Genomic DNA, 13,945 nt, shown 5'->3' on the forward strand with positions numbered 1-13,945 from the left:
GCTCAGTGGTTAACGAGCCCCATGGGTGTCCATGAGGACACGGGTTTGATCCCTGACCTTGCAGGGTGAGATAGGGATCCAGCATTGCCGTGACCTGTGGTGTGGGTTGCAGACGAGTCTCAGAACCCGAGTTGCTGTGGCTCTGGTGTAGGCCAGCAGCTTGGCTCCAATTAGACCCCTGGCCTGGGAACCTCCCTGAGCCAGAGAGGGGCCCTGAAAAGACAGAGGACAAAAGGAAAAAACAAACAAACAAAAAACCAATAAACTCCCCCTGTCCCCTTTCTTTGTGATTGTAATGAGCCTAATTAACATCCTTAAAGAAAAGGGGTGAGCCTAATTAACATCCTTAAAGAAAAGGGGAACAGCGATTCCAGGATTCCAGCAAGACCGGCCCCTTATAGGCAGCCGCTAAACTCTTTTCCAATTAACCCTTTCCTGCCTGACACTTGATCTACTTTTGGTCTTCTCTCAACAGCTCAGAAACCTGGCAGCTTAATTTATCAGCCCCCTGCTTTGTAATAATTGTCCTCCAGCAATGGCTGGGGCAGTCTTTGTCCTTTTTCGTATCATCTCAATGATGGGAGCCATGAGACCAGTTCCTTTCACATCTTTCTTTTCCTACCGAAAGGTCCCTAGTGATAGGGATGGAGGAGGCACAGGTGGTTGTAGACTTCCTGATAAAGGACCATATTTAAAGAGGGAAACTTAGGGGACATGGGGAGATCACTGTTAAGGGAATAAATGGCTCAAGAAAACCATCAGCACAAGGCAGGCTTTTTTCATTAGTGGAGCCTTGAGATTTGCCTCCGGTCCTTGCACGGGGGATGGGGTGAGGTCTGCATTCAGGTTCAGACCAAGGGCAAGAGTCTGAGGACCAGCCTTCTGCAGATGTGAAGACACCCCTTACGGGATACCAAGGAGGAGCTGCTACTCCCAGAAAGGAAGAGGCGGGCTTTTCCAACCCCCTCTCCCCTTGGAGGATAAAACCGTCGCCCACCGGCTCCTGGGGGCAGAGCTTCCGTGTCTGCCCGCTTGCATCGCTCACAAGCATTCTATCCTAATAAATCTGTTTCTTGCCTATCACTTTGTTGATTCTTTTCCTAAATAAAAAGAAGTGAGAATGAAGAATGAAGTATTTAAAGAATGATGAACTTCTCAGCCCCCACCCCCACCCCCCGCCCGCAAACACCCTCCTAAAAATTTTGCAGGCAGATCACAACGAGAGCAAGGTAACCTCTCAAGAGGCAGCTAGTCTGCAGGCAAGGGAGAAAGAGGCAAAACCCGACCTCCTGCCCCCATAATTCATTGAGAGTCTTCCTCCCATTTTTTCCTTTAAAAACGGTCATGGCTAGGAAGTTCCTGTGGTGGTGCAATGGAGATGAATCTGACCAGTATCCATGAGGATGCTGGTTTGATCCCCCGCCTCTCTCAGGGGGTCAGGAATCTGGCATTGCCCTGAACTGTGGTGTAGGTCACAGATGAGGCTTGGGTCTGGCATTGCTGTGGCTGTGGCGTCAGCTGGCAGCTGTAGCTCTGATTCAACCCCTAGCCCGGGAACTTCCATATGCAGTGGGTACGGCCCTGAAAAGAAAAACAAAAACAAAAAAGCTGTCATGGCTGAGCAGAATCTTAAGGGTTGGTCTCTGGAAACGAGTCCACCTTCTCTCAAGATGGATGGCTTTTCTGATTAAAGCATCTTTTCTCTTTCTTTTTCTTTTTGGTAATTTATTGCTACACCTGTGGCATGTGGAAGTTCCCAGGCTAGGGGTCGAATTGGAGCTACAGCTGCTGGCCACTGCCAGGGCCACACCAGATCTGAGCATCCTCTTCCACCTGCACTGTCGCTCATGGCAACGCCTGATCCTTAACCCACTGAGCTGGGCCAGGGATCGAGCCCCCATCCTCATGGATACCAGTCGGGTTCATTTCCCCTGAGCCACAACGGGAACTCTAGCATCTTTCCTTTCTACTGACCCTTGTCTCTCCACGGATTGGCTTTTGAGCTGTGAGCAGCCGAAGCTACCTGAGTTTGGTAGTAACTATGCTTCACCGCTTGTTGCTATAGAGTCCAGGCAATAGCAGCAAAGAAACCAGCCGTAAAAGCCAGTGGTGACGACGCTGCAGGTGGCCCAGCCATCGAAAGCAGAACCTGACCAAAGGATTCAGTCCCCTTTGAATTGGCAAGAGTTTAAGCACAGTGTCCATCTCCCATTAAACAGGTGTTGGGGGTCAGGGGGAGACCCAGGAAAAGCCTGAAGTCCCTGGTTGGGAAGGAAGTCACTCCTAAGCTTTTCTCTCCACCTCTGCCTCCTGATCCCGCCTCTCCCTCATCTCTCACTAAGCAGCCTCCTAACTCTTTCCCCTGAAGTCTATAACCAGAGTGGCCACCATAGCAGTGGCTTTATTTTATTTTGTCTTTTTGCCTTTTCTAGGCATATGGAGGTTCCCAGGATAGGGGTCCAATCGGAGCTGCATCCGCCAGCCTACGCCAGAGCCACAGCCACGCAGGATCTGAGCCGCATCTGCAGCCTACACCACAGCTCACGGCAATGCCGGATCCTTCACCCACTGAGTAAGGGCAGGGATCGAACCCGCAACCTCATGGTTCCTAGTCGGATTTGTTAACCACTGCACCACGATGGGAACTCCCACAGTGGTTTTAAAACATCAATGAATTCCTGCCTCTCCTGTATTCAGAACTCTCCAATTTCTGCCCCTCCTGCTTGGAATAAAAACCAAAGTCCCCGAAATGACATCCATAGCTACTCATTTTCAGTATCATCCGTCCCACCGCTCCCCCCACACCCTCACACCCTCCCCCCCATGACGTGGTTTTCTGCTGTATCCCAAATGCCAGTTGTGTAGGAAACACTCAACAAAAGCGTGTTCAGTGAAGAGTAAAGGAGCAGGGGAGTTCCCATTATGGCTCAGTGGGTTAAGAACCCAACAAGTATCCTTGAGGATATCAGTTTGATCCTTGGCCTCATTCAGGGGGTTAAGGTTCCAGTGTGGCTATAGGCTGCAGTGCAGCTCACAGATACAGCTCAGATCCTGTGTTGCTGTCACCTCCACAGGCTTCGGCTGCAGCTCCGATTCGACCCCTAGCCTGGGAACTTTCATTTGCTGCCGGTGTGGCCCTTAAAAAAAAAAAAAAAAGAGTAAATGAAGCAGAAGTTCCTTGCTGGACAGGATGCCAAGCTCAACGTGATGGAGAGTGGCTCTCCAGGATCCGTGCCTCCTGATGTTCACACCATCGTATAAAGTTTTCCCCTTGAGTATGGGTGAGACTCAACAGGAAGAATATACGTCTCACCAATAGAATATGGCGAGGGTGATGCTATGTCTATGATTATCTGTCCATCGTCTTGTAGGAAGCTTGTCAGTTTCATCTTGCTGGAGTCTCTCTGACTCCCTATTGGCTTGGACTAAGCAAGTTGCCATATGGGGGCCTCTCTGTCTTGGGAAGCCCACCTATCCAGGAACCAAAGATGGCCCCTAGGAGCTGAGGGCAGCCTCCAGCAATAAACTGGCTCATCATCAGTCTTATCATTTGTAAAGAGTTGCAACAGTCCAGCAAAGACTGTGCCTTTGCTGACGGCTGTCCCTGCTGCTGCCTTGACCACAGCATTCATGATGAGCAGCCTTAGGAGCAGCCGGACGCAGCTAAGCCATGGCTGGTTCACAAAACTAAAAGATGACAAATATGCATTGCTTTCAACCACTAAATCTTTGAGGATGTATGTGCAGGACTAGAAAGAAACACAAACAGACGAAGACGCATGGTCTGTTATCCATCATACGGAGACTTTTAGGTGGAAGATAATGTATCAGTTAGCTTTGGCTATGTAACAAGTCACTGCAAGCACTTAGTCGCTTAAAACAACGCCGTAGGTAGTTGATGACTCTGTATTCACTGAGGGTTTCTCGCAGTTTGGGCCAACAGGCTCCATCTCCGCTCAATTCTCTCAGGCATCTTTGGGTAGCTGGCATTCAATCATAATTTGAGCTCTTACAATGAACTAGGATGTAAATAATTAATTCTCCCATGAACACAAACCACTCTCTCTTTCTTATACAAAAATCTTTTTCATACCTCTAGCACAAACATACAGAAGCATGTGTGCAAACACACACACCCACGTCTTATTCTCATAGACTCTCTTATACTTTTACATTTTCTCTCAGGCTAATTAAATGAATCTTACATAAAAGAAGAAGCACGTTGCTGTGGCTGTGGTGTAGGCTGGCAGTTATTGCTCTGATTCAACCCCTAGCCTGGGAACCTCCATATGCTGCGGGTGCTGCCCTAAAAAGCAAAAACAAAACAAAAAAAAAAAAGAAAAGAAAAGAAAAGAAAAGAAGAAGCCATTCCAAACTTGCTCTTCATGTCCAAACTTGCCCTGTGGGAAAGAAACACTTGCAAGACAAAATTCTGCAACCCAGACTTCAGCGAGTAAAGGTAGGGTGTCCTGTTGACCACACTTTGTAACATTCAGGAGTCTATGCTCTGTCCCTTTTCATGGGACTATGAAGAAAGATGTAAGATTTTAGCTGGGTCTTCAATTTTTTTTTTTTTTTTTTTTTTTTAGGGCCACACCATCAGCATCTGGAAGTTCCCAGGCTAGGGGTCCAATCGGAGCTGTAGCCACCGACCTACGCCAGAGCCACCGAAACGCAGGATCCGAGCCACATCTGCAACCTACACCACAGTTCACGGCAATGCCAGATCCTTAACCCACTGAGCGAGGCCAGGACTCGAACCCACAACTTCATGGTTCCTAGTCAGATTCATTAACCACTGAGCCTCGACGAGAACTCCTCTTGCCACTATCTTGAATACTCACTTCAATCCCGAATCTTCAGCTTGCTTCCCACACTCTTTCCTTGACTCTCCCGCTGTTGGTCTTGTTTCCTTGACTTGCAGTGACAGTTTTAGCCTCTTCTCTCTCTACGTTTTCCCATCCACTACTGCAGCCTGATGGTCCCGGCTTTTCTGCACAAGGCACTGTAGCATCTTGAGGAAGAGCCGTGGCATCCTGGAAGGAACCCAAATTCTGGTGTCACTGAGGACGAAGCCAACGATGTGATGGAAAAGCCAGCAGGAGAACTTGAAAAAACACAGGGACATAGAGACATCTGGTATAAGGACACCAGTGCCCCCCATTTCAAAGACCTTGCCCTGCAGGAACCTCATCCAGGCCAGTGCTTCTCAAAGTGTGGTCCCCGGACCGGCAGCATCAGCACCACCCGGGAACTCATTAGACATGTAGAATCTTGTGCCCCTTCAGACCTAAGGGGTGAGAATCTCTGTGTGGGAAGAGGTGAGGGGCAGGAATCTGTGTTTGAACCAACCTCCAGATAATTCTCAGGCCAACTCAAGATTGAGAACCTGGCGCATGGTTCAAAACGATGGCCATGCCAACAATTAAAATCTGCTTTGAGAGGCCGAGCCATGCATGATGCACGTTAAACAGAGCTCCAAAAACACAACTTCAATCTACCATCCTGTGGCTGTGATTAAGATTCTCTCCTATTTTGTTGACTGATACTCAGTTCTTCTGCTCATTTATTTAGCAAGAAATGACAGCAACGACTTCATCCTGAGCACATAGTCTGCCTCCTCTTGGTGGGGGAGACCTGTGAAGAGATCCAGTTAGCATCGACTGGGGGAGTTCCCGTCATGGCGCAGCGAAAACGAATCTAACTAGGAACCCTGAGGTTGCGGGTTCGATGCCTGGCCTCGCAAGGGCGTGAGCATTCCTGAGGCAGAGGCGGCGCCGGGAGCCCAGGCAGCAAAGGGCAGAGACAGTAAAAGAACACTGCGTGCTCGAAGCCCAGCAGGCCCCTCGAATGAACACCAAGGGGCAGAGTGGGAGGGAGAGGCGAGAATTCTGGAATCTAGTGAACACAAGAAAAATGTTTTCATCAAGATTCTGCAGCAGTCGAATTTTGCCCAGGAAAAGAGTAAACTTTTCAGTCTGGCTGCATCCTCTCCGAGCATCAGATCCTTCAGTAAAACCTGTCAACTCCTGAGATCAATATTTCTGTTTCTTCTCCTCGGCCTGTCTCCCAGTTTTCTCTTATCACGAGGCTTCAAAAAAGCCTGTATCTTTCTTAGTTCTTGCCTGTCAGCGCTTGCTAGGAAGGCAAGAGTGTGTTATGGAAAGTGGGCCAGGGCCTCAGAGGTGCATTTCTTGGCTCTATCTGTTCACAATGGAAGCAGGAGCAGTGTGTATGTGTATGTGTGTGTGTGTGTGGGGGGGGCTGGATGTGCACACATGCGTGCAAGTTTTGAGCAGAGAGAAGATGCCATGACAATTCCAGGGACGGTCATCATGGCAAATTTTAGGGCAAGAAAACTACTTAAAAATCATCTTTCTCGGAGTTCCCGTTGTGGCGCAGTGGTTAACGAATCCGACTAGGAACCATGAGGTTGTGGGTTCGGTCCCTGCCCTTGCTCAGTGGGTTAACGATCCGGCGTTGCCGTGAGCTGTGGTGTAGGTTGCAGGCGCGGCTCGGATCCCGCGTTGCTGTGGCTCCGGTGTAGGCCGGTGGCTACAGCTCCAATTCAACCCCTAGCCTGGGAACCTCCATATGCCGCAGGAGCGGCCCAAGAAACAGCAAAAAAAAAGACAAAAAAAAAAAAATCATCTTTCTCTTGTAAGTAAACAAATAAAATAAAAATAAATAAGTGACCCCAGAGAGTTCAGTGATTTTTCCAAAGTCACACAGCAGTAATCACGTGGGTAGAAGGCATGGAGTAATTATTTGGTCCCAAATTTAATTGCCCATTAGAAAGTCTTGGGTAGGAGTTCCCGTCATGGCGTAGCAGAAACGAATCCGACTAGGAACCATGAGGTTGCGGGCTTGATCCCTGGCCTTACTCAGGGGGTTAAGGATCCGGCGTTGCCCTGAGCTGTGGTGTAGGTCACAGATGCAGCTCGGATCCTGCGTTGCTGTGGCTGTGGCGTAGGCTGGCAGCAACAGCTCCAATTAGACTCCTAGCCTGGGAACTTCCCTATGCCCCATGTGGCCCTAAAAAAAAAAAAGAAAAGGAAGTCTTGGGAAGCTTTTAAAAAATAGATTGTTAGCCCTCCTCATGCTGGCGGAACTAAAAGTTTTTAGAAAATCTGTGTGGTTTATAAAGCTCCCTAGATATTCTAAGAAGCCAAGTCTGAGAGCCATGTTATGGGAGAAAAAGCAAAGGACTGGGAATGTGATATATTAGGATTATTTTCATTCCAAGTACTTAATTCATACTGGCAAGAGCCAAGACAGGGATTTATTGTTCATGAAACTAATTTCAGGATTAAGGCTTTCAGGCATGGCTGGATCCAGGGGCTTTCAATAATGTCATCTGCAATCTCTCTTCATCTCTCTGCTCTGCTTCATTCTCAGCTGGATCTGAGTTCTCTCCTACAGGGACAAAAAACAGTCATCATGTCTCAGGGCGTGCATTTCATCTTTTTAGTTACCCTGGCAGAATGACAGCATTGCTTTTACAACTCCATCGAAATTATCTGGATTAGATCTCATTACCCTGCCAGTTTGATGACATAGGCCCATCCTGAAATCAATCACGGTGTTGGAGACATGCTCTGATTAGCCAGGCCTAGATCCCATGTCCAACCCTGGAGACAAAGATTGTGGAACACGTCCTGCAAATAAAGCAGGAATAACAATCTGGGCAAAAACTGAAACTACCAGAGAAAGGAGGGTAGAATTCAGGTCAATGAAATAACAAAAGCAATGAGATATTCACTATACTTGGGTCCAAATTTGGTGGCCATAAATGCTAGAAATGGGAGCAGAACTCAAGTTCCTAAGTAGGGACTTCCATTACAATACCAGGAGGAAGAGAAATGATTAAATGGCATCTTCCAGTATCATCACCTAAGACCTTGCATTAGCTCCACGTGCTATCTGAGGGATGGGACCCTAGCGTCTGGCCACTTCAAAATAAAATCCTAGCTCTAGGTGCTGCCTCCTCTCCCTGTTTGGAGCCCATCAATGCTCCCACTATCCATTCTGTTATCCATTCCGTCCTATAGTGCCCTTTTATTCTGACACATTCCTTAGCCTCCTTTGCAGCTATGCATGGTCATGTGACTGCAAATCAGCCAATGGGAAACTGATTGGGAAACTGACTGACCTCTAATCTCCTCCTTAGTAGATGGGAGAAGGACAGAAATGGGGCAGATCTGAACCACAAGAGGATGCTTCATGCTGAAGATGGCAAATCACCTGCTCAAGGCATCTACCACCTGTAGCCCTGGATGGTTCTGAGTGAGAAACGAAACTCCACTCGGTTTAAGATACCTCAACTTGGAATGTCTCCATTATAGCAGCTTAGCCTTATCCTAACCAATAAGCCATCCTTGTCACTCAGTCAAATCACCTCCCAAATCACCTCCCTTTAGCAACCCCCCTTTTCTTTTCTTTTTATAGCCAAACCAGTGGCATATGGAGGCTCCCAGACTAGGGGTTGAATCAGAACTGTAGCCACCAGCCTATGCCACAGCCACAGCAACGCAGGGTCCGAGCCTCATCTGTGACCTACCCCACAGCTCGTTGCAGCGCTGGATCCTCAATCCACTGAGTGAGGCCAGGGATCGAACCCACAACCTCATGGTTCCTAATCAGATTCATTTCTGCTGTGCCACTATGGGAACTCCCTAGAAAATCTTGGGAAGCTTTTAAAAAATAGATTGTTAGCCCTCCTCACGCTGGCAGAACTAAAAGTTTTTAGAAAATCCGTGTGGTTTATAAAGCTCCCTAGATATTCTAGGAAGCCAAGTCTGAGAGCCATGATATGGGAGAAAAAGCAAAGGACTGGGAATGTGATATATTAGGATTATTTTCATTCCAAGTACTTAATTCATACTGGCAAGAGCCAAGACAGGGATTTATTGTTCATGAAACTAATTTCAGGATTAAGGCTTTCAGGCATGGCTGGATCCAGGGGCTTTCAATAATGTCATCTGCAATCTCTCTTTATCTCTCTGCTCTGCTTCATTCTCAGCTGGATCTGAGTTCTCTCCTACAGGGACAAAAAACAGTCATCATGTCTCAGGGCTTGCATTTCATCTTTTTAGTTACTCCATTATAGAAGCTTAGCCTTATCCTAACCAATAAACCAATCCTAACCAATAATCCCAAATCACCTCCCTTTAGCTCCCCCCACTTTTCTTTTCCTTTTACAGCCGAACAAGTGGCACATGGAAGTTCCCCAGGCTAGGGGTTGAATTGGAGCTGCAGCTGCTGGTCTACACCGCAGCCACAGCAACACCAGATCCAAGCCACGTCTGCGATCTACACTGCAGCTTGTAGCAATGCTGGATTCTTGACCCACTGAACGAGGCCAGGGATTGAACCCAAATCATCATTCATGGACACTAGCTCAGCTTCTTAACCCACTGAGCAACAATGGGAACCCTTACCCCCTTTCAATCTACTCATCTCCATTTCATCCTTCCCTGATTTTCTAATTCATCAATAGTTTCTTTTTTTTTTTTTTAATTTGATTGGGGTATAGTTGATTTACAATACTGCTTTCACTTCTGATGCTAGGTTCTTTACCTTAGTGCATGACACGTGTCTCAGGACCCTGGCTCTGAAGCTCTGTTTTCCAGTGGGAAAAGTAAGGATGAGAGTCATACGACTCCTTAGCGATGGAGGGAGGACCAGGACAGAGATGTCCCTGGGATCCATTTAGCAATGACCTCCAGTGGCCTCAAGGGATGGAGTTCCCAGACACGCAGGTGACACGAATGAAAATGTCAGGGATCTTCAAGACACAGACAAAATCTCTCTCTACCTCATACATAGGAAAAGGAGCCCCCAAGGCAAAAAGTAGCTGATTTTGTTCTCTTTTGAGAACTTTTAGAACAAGGCATGTCATCGGCTGGGCGTAAGGGGTTTCATGAACCAGAAGAGAGGAAGGGAGGGGACAGGCGAGGACAAGAGGAAGGGAGCAGGAGTTCCCGTCGTGGCGCAGTGGTTAATGCATCTGACTAGGAGCCATGAGGTTGCGGGTTCGGTCCCTGGCCTTGCTCCGTGGGTGAAGGATCCGGCATTGCCGTGAGCTGTGGTGTAGGTTGCAGACATGGCTCGGATCCCGCGTTGCTGTGGCTCTGGCGTAGGCTGGTGGTGACAGCTCCGATTCGACCCCTAGCCTGGGAACCTCCATATGCTGTGTATACGTATATATATATGTGTGTTTGTTATATGCTTTAACTTTCTAAAAGGAGAGTATTCATTTCCATTGCTATTTATATATTATATAAAATATATTTTAGTATATATAAGCCGTGTAGCTATGTGAATGTGTGTATATATGTGTGCAAACCCACACACACACACAAATACACATACATATAGGTAAGTCACAAAGTTGACTACCTGAATTTCTTTCCATTTTATTTATTTATTTCTTTTATTATTATTATTATTTTGTCTTTTTGCCTTTTCTGGGGCGGCACTCGCAGCATTTAGAGGTTCCCAGGCAAGGGATTGAATCAGAGCCATAGCTGCCAAGCCTACACCAGAGCCACAGCCACACGGGATCCGAGCCGCATCTGCAACCTACACCACAGGTCAAGGCAACGCTGGATCCTTCACCCACTGAGCAGGGCCAGGGATCGAACCCACAACCTCATGGTTCCTAGTCGGATTCCTTAACCACTGCGCCACGACGGGAACTTCTCTTCCCAGTTTATTGAGAAAGAAGCTTTGTTTCCTATGTTTCCTTACAGCATAGTTCCCCTGCCCTAATGAAATGATCATAAAAACCCCAATACCCAGAACACATTAGATGGACCGAAAGCTCACTGATGGGTATTAGGTTCCACGCTAAGTTCTTCTTTGACCTTTTGAGACCCAATCAGGCCGGTACGGTGATTAATTCCCATTTCAAAATCTAGAGATTGAAGGAAATAGAAGCAGAGTCACTTAGCAAATTGGCAAGGGTAGAGCAGAATTAGGACCCTGTGTCCGAGGCGAAAGCTTTGTTATGTGAAGTAATGAATAAAAGCCACAGATAGTCTGGGCTGGGTTTTTTCCATGCAGACAATTTTGCAGGCACCCGGAGCCCCCGTGGAGATGCTTCAGGGGCCTGCCTTGCTGAAGCCAATACTTCTCTCAGCCAGAGGGCACCCCCCACCCCAAGTAACGAAGGAGATAATACATAATTTCTTCAACATCTGGCCACCCACTGTTTGTATGCCCTTGGCATAAACTACTTTCAGAGTTATTCCTAGTCTGACTGTTTGAGTACTTGTTTTGCTTTTGTTTTTTTTTTTTTCTTTTTACTGCTCCACCCGAAGCATATGGACATGCCTGAGTGAGGAGTCCTATAGCAGCTGCAGCAGCCAGCCTATACCACAGCCACGGAAATGCCAGCTCCAAGTCACCTCTGCAGCCTACACCTCAGCTTGTGCCAACACCAGATCCTTAATCCATTATGCGAGGCCGGGGATCAAACCCGCATCCTCACAGACAGAATGTAGAAACCCACGGAGCCCCAATGGGAAATCCTTGGGGGGGGGGTTGTTTTGTTTTGTTTTTGTTTCTTTTCTTTTCTTTTACCATCCAAAGTATCTGAAGGGCATGTCATAGTATTTCTCAAACTTCAGCTATGGTTTGCCTATCACCACCGTGATTTGGCATAATTGTGCACTATTTGTGATGTTATATATATACATGCCTTTTTTTTTTTTTTTTTCCGGACTGCACCTGCAGCATTTGCAAGTTCCCAGGCTAGGGGTCAAGTCAGAGCTTCAGCTGCCAGCCTACACCACAGCCACAGCAGTGCTGGATCCTGAACCCAATGAGCGAGGCCAGGGACAAGGCAGGTGTATATAGGCCTTTTGAATACACACCATACCCACACCTACCCATCCCTTATACACACACACATATACACACAAACACATTCCAATCCTCGTCCTCACGACAGACCTCCAAGACACACACTGCCCTTTGAAAAGCAGAAAAACAGAATCCGAGAAGCTAAGAAACTCACCCATAGTGACACAGCCAGTAAGCAAGGTAGTTAGGACTCGAATCTGACTCTCCTTGTATCCAGAGTCCGTACTCTCTGTTTCCAATTCACATTTTATTGCTCCTTTAGATATTTTTTCAACCGCACAAACAGGCAAAATTCAGTGGTGTTCCAGACACCAAACAAGGCACCAAATGGAAAATAACAAGCTATGTTCTCTGCCACTGGGGAGGGCAAAATCTGATACCTGGGGCGGAAGGATAATCAAATTATCAGAGTGTTGAGTGGCAGGTCCTGTAAGTGGGATTTTCACAGGACGTTTGGGGGCCCAGAAGGGATAGCTGGGCTATAAGAACTTGACAGAGACAAGGGCTTGGTCCTTTTGGCTGTTTGCTTCCTAGATGGTCTTCACTGGGGTGGGGAAAAGGCACATTAAGAAGCCTCCTTCAGGGAATTCCCGTCGTGGCTCAGTGGTTAGTTAGCGAATCTGACTAGGAACCATGAGGTTGCGGGTTCGATCCTTGGCCTTGCTCCGTGGGTTAAGGATCCGGCATTGCCATGAGCTGTGGTGTAGGTTGCAGACACGGCTCAGATCCCACATCGCTGTGGCTGTAGCATAGGCTGGCAGCTACAGCTCCAATTAGACTCCTAGCCTGGGAACCTCCATATGCCGCAGGAGTGGCCCAAGAAATGGAAAAAAAAAAAAAAAAGAAGAAGAAGAAGAAGCAGCCTCCTTCGGGAGTTCCCATCATGGCTCAGCAGAAGCAAATAAGGCTAGTATCCATGAGGATGAAGGTTTGTTCCTTGGCCTCGCTCAGTGGGTTAAGGATCTGGCATGGCAGTGAGCTCTGTTGTAGGTTGCAGACATGGCTTAGATCTGCATTGCTGTGGCTGTGGTGTAGGCTGGCAGCTATGGCTCAGATTCAGCCCCTAACCTGGGAACTCCATATGCTGCAGGTGCAACCCTTAGGAGCAAAAAAAAAAAAAAAAAAAAAAAAACAAAAAGGAAGAAGAAGAAGAAGAAGCCTCCATCAGCTGATGGAGGCAAGACCCAGCGCAGGTGTCAGGCATAGGAACCTCCAGCTCAGCTCCCACGTACCATCTCACAGAGGGAAATGTGTTCTGCAAATATACAAAGCTGGCCACCTGCCTGAGGAGACGCAGCTTCTTCCCAGACAACAGAAGGTTGTGGTTTTTTTGGTCCACTCAGCAAACACTGACTGCAGGCTTCTGTGTGCCTGATCATGGACTGGACCCTGGGGTCTCAGAGGTGCCCAGAGGCGCATAGGAAAATGTAGCACAGCCAATACTGAAGCTGCAGTATCACCTGGAGCCAGGTTAGAAACATCCTGAGCGCCAGAGTGTGGAGTAGGAGGCTTATCTTCAGGTAACGGGGGCTCTGAAAAGCTATTAAACAAAAAAAGGCAGCACCTCTATGCTTTACCAAGACCGTTCTGGGAGAATTATGGAAAATAAAGATGCGTGATTGGAAGCCCCAGGAATCAGGGTGAGCTGCCTTGGCAAGTTCACCTGTTTCAATACGTCCCCAAACTGACAAAGTTGGAAAAAGACCAGATTCACGTTTTCTTTACTCTGAGGAAGAACTAGAAGCTGAAAAACATAGGTGGAAAAAAAATTGGTCTTTTTCCCATCTTAACTGGTACACTTCCAATCCTGCCGCTAAAAAACCTTTCCTTGTCCATGTAACTTCAATGCTTCAGGGATCCTTCAGCCTTGGGCGAGGCTTAATTCAAAGGCGCTGAGAATGTCTTCAGGAACCTACCTGTGTCAGCACTGTTTGCCTCTGCCTTGGACCCGGTTCAGGTGAAATTCTTCCTCATGTTGACAAGATGGCTGCAGTAGCTCCAGACATGCCATTGTCTCTGAGCATCCACCAGAAAGAGGGATTCTGTTCCCTAGTGTCTCGAAGATAGTTTTAGAACT

This window comes from Sus scrofa, chromosome 3, assembly GCF_054392235.1.
Source record: "Sus scrofa isolate SSC_HxYL_T2T_F1_AM1 chromosome 3, Sscrofa_HxYL_maternal_Yorkshire_Landrace_v2.0, whole genome shotgun sequence".
Lineage (NCBI taxonomy): Eukaryota > Metazoa > Chordata > Mammalia > Artiodactyla > Suidae > Sus > Sus scrofa.